The sequence below is a fragment of the Papaver somniferum genome, chromosome 1 (genome assembly GCF_003573695.1).
Source record: "Papaver somniferum cultivar HN1 chromosome 1, ASM357369v1, whole genome shotgun sequence".
Lineage (NCBI taxonomy): Eukaryota > Viridiplantae > Streptophyta > Magnoliopsida > Ranunculales > Papaveraceae > Papaver > Papaver somniferum.
This window is the reverse complement of record NC_039358.1, coordinates 122,840,609-122,847,491: the sequence shown is the minus strand read 5'-3', so window position 1 is coordinate 122,847,491 and position 6,883 is coordinate 122,840,609.

Below are 6,883 nucleotides of genomic sequence, written 5' to 3'. Positions count from 1 at the left end.
CATGTGATGCTAAAATAACTAAGGATTTGATATTTATGAAATATCGTGTATGCTCGATGCATGTAATGCATCGCAGAAAATCAGCATGTATGAAAGCATCGATGTTTTAAAGCCTGACTGAATAAGTCGCGGACCAAGCGTCTTAAAATAGCACCACGTCCAACCATCTTCGAGTGATCGTTTGGAGGATGCATGGGCAAGCTATCTCCTGGACGATCACTCCTGTGGAAGAGTGGCGGATGTCGATCATCGGGATGCCTTACTGGTCGTCTAGCTTTCAACCTAGGTTGTCCGACCAAGATAGCAAAGTTGGACGGACGAGATGGTTTAAGACTTTCATCTGCGACCGTTGATAGATTTTTAAGGTTTTAGGAGGTGCGCGAGCATCACTCCTATACTTGACCGAATCCGAGCTTGGGCCCAAGTGTTGGTGGGGCTGACCAGGCATGCGTGTAGACGGCCTTCCATTGTATATGCCCATACCTCTTTATTTCATGGGGGTGCGATCTAGGCCACTCAATTTGACCGACAAAGGTGAGTGGTCGAGATCGATTTGCGGCAGAAATCCATTGCCGCAAAGGATTTGGAAGCCGCTCAGCACGTTTCGAGGTCGTCGGGTCCTAGTCTACCTAGGCCGACCAGCTCCACACAAAGGTGGGCCCACAGTGATCATGTTGACATGCTTGGGACCTTTTAAGTCTATATCTACATCCTCCATCCAAGCTTGCGAAGATGGATGGTCGTGATCGAACTGCGGCAGTTATGCGGCGCCGCAAACCCTAATTAGGGTTTTGGGCCGGTCACGCGCGTGCAACTTTAGCCGATCGGTTTGGCAGGCTATGCTCCTCCTTTGGGGAGGCCGACCATGTGGGGCCCACGCTGGGCCGATGGTGAACATATTCGTACCTATCTCATGGTCCTAGGTGTGATCTAAGCCATCTAATCATGCTAGTGAAGTTGGACGGTCACGATCGTTTTGAGACTGTCTTAAGCAGTCTTGCTCGTTCGAGCTTCTTCCAAAGCAGCGCGACCACCCTTCCTTAGGGTTGGCGTTTTGGCACGCTGGGAAGTGAAGTATAATGTTCGACCGGCTAGGGCATAAATAGGCCCGTTGGTGATCATTAAGGTGATAGCCTACTCATGCTAGGGTTCGTCTAGGATGGTTAGATTATGCGTTCAACCTGCGTGGCCGTGATCATTTCTGAGACCGATACGGTCAGTCCAGATTAAATATGCTCAACCGGGCTAATATAAGCACACCGAGAGATGTTGCATGTACGGGTATTTCGTGCATGTCTCATTATTGATACTTGGATATTCATGTTACTCTATTAAGAGCAACACTCAGTCATCATGCCACACCAATAGTGAGAGTTCACGGTAACATCACAGGAAATACTAGGCAAACCATGCATTAATCAATAATGCTAAAAATTCACAGAATATTCGGGATTGTTGCTACATGCTCCGTTCTAGGTGAATTTTGTGTATTTAATTCACAAAATATTTGGGATTGTTGCCACATGCTCCATTCTAGGTGAATTAATAAAGCGAAGAAGTATTCATCACTTATCAAATAGCTTTATCCTCCAGGATGTCAGCGTATTAAATTTGGCCTTACAATTTTAGCCTTGAACAAAAATCTACCATCAACACCTACGATATTTCAATTATATAAATAAATAATATAATGAGGAAAATAAATAATACATACACAGAAATTTTGTTAATGAGGAAACCATAAGTGCAGAAAAACCCCGGGACCTAGTGCAGACTTGAACATCAAATTGTATTAAGCCACTACAGACTCTAGCCTACTATCAATACTTCGGACTGGAATGTAGTTGAGACCGAATCCACCGTCATAGTAATTCAATTACAGTCGTGCTCCTTACGCCTCTTGAATCTCGCAAGACTCTGTGCAATTGATTCCCTTAGCTGAGTTCCTTTACAGCGTAAGAGTTGCTTCAACCTAAGTGAAGACTTTGAACCAATCTGCCTCCCACAGAAAAGCCTATATCTGATTTTAGTTCTGATCATTAGATCAAGGTGAGATAGGGAAATCGTTTGTATTAGACTAGGTCTAGAAAACCTCAAAATCCGGTACTTATGACTCCCGAAGAGCATCCTAGATTATTATTCACCTCACAAGTAAAACCTACTCCGATTTCAACAAAGAATGGTTATAGAGGAATTAACTTGTGGAATCATTAAGTCCAAGACGAAGAACTTTGCGATTTTTATTAATATTACCTGATCGGAGTGAGACTCAACTATCAATAGGAAGATCAGGATACACAAACTATCAAGATAAAGATATTCGGACATGGCTTCATGAATCCCTAAGCGAAGTCTTTTTAGTGGCTAAACCTAAAAAGGTTTAAAAGAAAGGACGACTCTCGTTTACAACTAGGACACACAAGAAGAGTGTCAAGGATTCAAAAATACCAGTTGCTTGAGGTTCTCCTTGTATGGACTTTCAAGATTGGAGGTTTCTTTAGATTTAAACTAAGATAACTTTGGAATCAAGCAATCTTTTTCCACCGTTAGATGAAAAATCGACTTGATATAGACACAACAAAATATACACTCTGCTTTGAATGAACCGTAACCGAACCGTGTATAATGACTTGTTCATGAAAGGTTAGCCGAAACTAGCCAGACGAACTATAAGCTTAACCATTTTCATATAACACTATTAAACTTTAATATTGATTCACCACCATAGGTTATAATATGATCAAATATGTCTAGAGGTATTTTAGAGAGTTATTCGAATGTTGATTATCTCATAGAAATAATTTTGATGCATCTGAAAATATTCTACTGGGTAAGTACGTGTACTGGTACGTATACTTACTTCTAGTTCGTGAGTTATTTTTGTCACAGTACATATACCGGGTATGTGTACCTTTATGATAAAAACAGTTCATGAACTTTTGGTATCCATACTAGGTATGTGTACCTTCCTGAGTTCACGAGTCTACCGAACTTTTTGGTATCCATACTGGGTATGTGTACCAAAGGTCGTTGCCTAACTATAGCTACGCCAGTACGTGTACTACGGCTCCAGACCTATAACAATTACGCTAGTATGTGTATTGTCATGTATCCATATTTACAGTAGTTTTATATCTCTCTAATAATCGATTTGAAACATTCTTGAATAACATCAATGACACATATCATTGTTCCAGGCTATTTTCAAATGCTTAACTTGAATCATGATTTAGGTTATAAACAATAAATTTTTCTTAACCAAATTCATCAAGTTTTAAACAAATGTTCTTAAGCTTAGTTGGTTCAGTCTCCACATACCTTTGGTCGATGAAGTTCTCCAAATCTCTTCAGTTGATCTTCGCATTCAAACGGTAGAACTCAGTGATGTCTGATAGTCAACTACACAAATCTAATCCAAATCCGAGACTTGACTAAATGTAAACTAGAAATCAAGATATAGTTTTGATCAACTAAATTTGACAACAAGTTTGAGATAGCAACGCTTATGAGCTCGACCGAGCAATGCTCTAACATTACCTCTTTGGTCAGCACCAAGAGAGTATTTTTCAGTGTCATCATTTGTTATAAACCCATAATCCTCATTGTGAAGATCAGAATTCAGAATATGATCTCGAAGGTGGTGAACCCTGTTGTGATTACACATATACTGCTAGATACTGAGAGTAGCGTGTTTGACATTTGGCTGAGTGTGGTTGAAAGTGTAGTCACACCTGGGCTTCCAGATGTACCAGCAAGCAGTTTAGTTGCATAAATGTTTTTGCTAGTGTTAGTGGTTCCAAAGATAAACCAAGAGTTTAATTAATCGATGAAGCTTTTGTTGCAATCAAACTTTCCATGAGATGCTCCAATCAGTAAATGCCAGACAGAGGTAGCAGCAGGACAATTTAGAAACATGTGAGTCATGGTTTCCTCCCCGCTATTGCATATCTTGCAGATAGGAACAATGTAGTGTAGGATGCTAGCAGTTTAACATTGGTTGAGAGAATTCCATGAGCACATTTCCATAGAAAAATCTGTATCATTGGAGCAATGTCCATACTCCACAAGGCCTTCCAGTTGCTAGTCTGAACATCATTACTATAAATATTATCCACCTGTGCTCTATAAAAATACTTGACTGTAAAATCTCCAGATTCAGTGATATTTCATAAGATATTATCCTCTTCCCCAGTTTTGGGGATAATTTTAAGAATTTCCTAGAAAGTGATAGAGTTGAACCAAGTGTTAATCAGAGGGTCATTCTGTTCACCATTTGGCAAGAGGAGGTGCTCAATCTTGAAGAGATCAGAAGGACAATTAGTAGGTTTAGGAACTTTAGAAGGGATGGTAGGTATCCAGATATCCTCTCAGATTTTAATTTTCTTGCCATTTCCGATTTTCCAAGAGCAATATTCTTGTATGTTGTTTATGCCTTTCAGAATGTGTTTCCATATCCAAGAATCCCCATCTTTAAGTTTTGTATATCCATATTGAGAATATTTTTGTCAATCAGATATTTACATTGGGTTTGGCCTGCTTAAAAGCCCCAACATCCAACATTGGTCGGTTAAAATAAGCAAGTAGGAGTTTTTATTCAGGGAAAGTCTAATTAGATTGGTGGGTGTTTTTTTATCTCACATTTTAGAATTATGATATGTAAGCATCTAGATAAGATTTATCTTTTCTTAGCTTCCAAGAGGTTTTTGTTGAGCAATTTTGATGTTATAAGACGGCAGTTGATAAGAACAAAAACTGAAACAAATGTATTCGAGTTTCTGTTTTATTTATAAGAGCCTGCATCAAGAAGTTACATGCTTGCGATCACAAGCAAGGTAGCTTTTTATAGCCTTTTCTCTGTTTCAGCTTTTTGCCTTTTTCGCCTCTTTTTAGTCTTTATGGTCCGAAGTTTGTAATTTTGGACTTTCACGTTAAAGTGATAAAGTCCTTTTTTTTCTGTATCCCTATCACTCATGCTTTCGCTCTAACTTGTTATTAGACTAACTGTTACACAGCAACATGTCGACATTGTTAATATATCTTGTAATTCGAAACCTTCTACTCACTTATAATCAGTTATATATATTACAAACGAATCGTACTTGCTTCGTTTAAAAAACAAGCTTATTATAGGGGCGGCATGGTTTATTAGAGGGGCGGTATTCTAATAGGACAAAAAGGGTCATTACATGATCATTCAAGGTGTCTCTTATCGAAAAAAACAATGGAAATGACAAATTAACCCTCATAATTGATAACCTACTTTAGTGATGATAATCAAGTTTAGTGTTAATGATTAATTTCACTTATATTAACTCAAAATCAAAACCAAAATCAGATTTTTAGAGTTAAAAAACAAAAAGAGTTTAGAGGAGAAGAAAAAGAAAAACTTATGTGATATTTGTGAAACCCTAAATTTTGATTCACTCAACCAAAATGAGTGATTCCAGTTGCAAATTTGAGGTGGGTGAATCTCTATATGATAGAGAAAACAAGTACTACATACCTCTTGATGGAGATGTTAGATGGAGTATGTGTTAGATGGTGTAGATGTTTTAACCCAAAATGAAGGTCAATCTCAACCAATTGAAGAAATTAACCAACAAAGTGAAGAACCCACCACAGAAAATGACCAGGTATACTTCTAAACTAGTTCCCATTAGCTTTTTGTTGCTCAAAATTCTCTAAAGTACATAAAAAAATCAAATTTTTAAAAATTTCAGAAGAACATACGGTTGGAATTGAGCTTATGACCAACCGTAACTATATGTTACAGTACGTAAAGTTTCAAATACCAACCGTAACTGGTTGAATTTTGGGGAAAACCCAGAAATAATACTAGTTACGGTTGGTGTAATTTGTTTCATTACGAACCGTAGGGTACTTACGGTTGCTAATTTCCTGCAGTAGTTACCAACCGTAACTCATCATGTGCATGAGAGTATTTACTGCACTATTTATGGTTGATAAGATGTAAATCGAGACCAACCGTACAGGATATGGTGTGTTATTGACTTTTCGCGTCCAACCGTAAATTTCACTGTGTGTTTTAGTTTTCTTTTGACGAACTTACGGTTTGTTATAATATGACAATTACCAACCGTAGGTTTTCGACGGTGTGTATAGGATTAAAGTTACAAACCATAGCATTCTTCCGGTTTGTTTATACTCTTTCGTTACCAACCGTACCTTTGTATATGTTTTCGTATTGTTGCCTCGTTTAGACTAATGTTGGTATATTTTTGTCCAGGTCGTGGATGTACCTCCGCTAATGGATGACCAACCTTTAACAAATGAAATTCTCACCGAAGATTCCAGCTTTCACTATATAACCGAGGAGACATGGGATGAGAAAGAAGATGCAAAGAAGTGGGCTAGAGAACGAGGCAAGTTGATTAAGTGTATCATAGTTTGTAATGGTACCACTAGTGATATTGCCTTTCAAATGGTTTGCGAGTGTAGTGGAAAACATAGAAGTCACGCAAAAAAGGTATCTTGCACGAAGCAAAGACAAAGAGGAAGATGACTACTTTCTCTAAGAAGACCCGATGCCCCTTCAAGCTTCAATTTAAAAGGAACGCGACAAAAAAGTGGTTTTTGGAGAAAGTTGTATGCGGTTGTCATAACCACCCTATACCAGGGTTACGGTTGGTTAGATTATTTATTTACCAACCGTCAGTGTGTCCTCTCCATAGCTCAAAAGTTCCAGGGTAATTTACGGTTGATAAGTGTAAAACAAATACAAACTGTAGCACACCTACGGTTTGTAACTTAAAGTCGTGACCAACCGTAGCACACCTACGGTTTGTAAATGTTGTTTCTTACTGATGTGATTTGTAGATAGTGGTAAAAGTGGTTCGATTCTTAGACTTGCGAAGGATAAAAT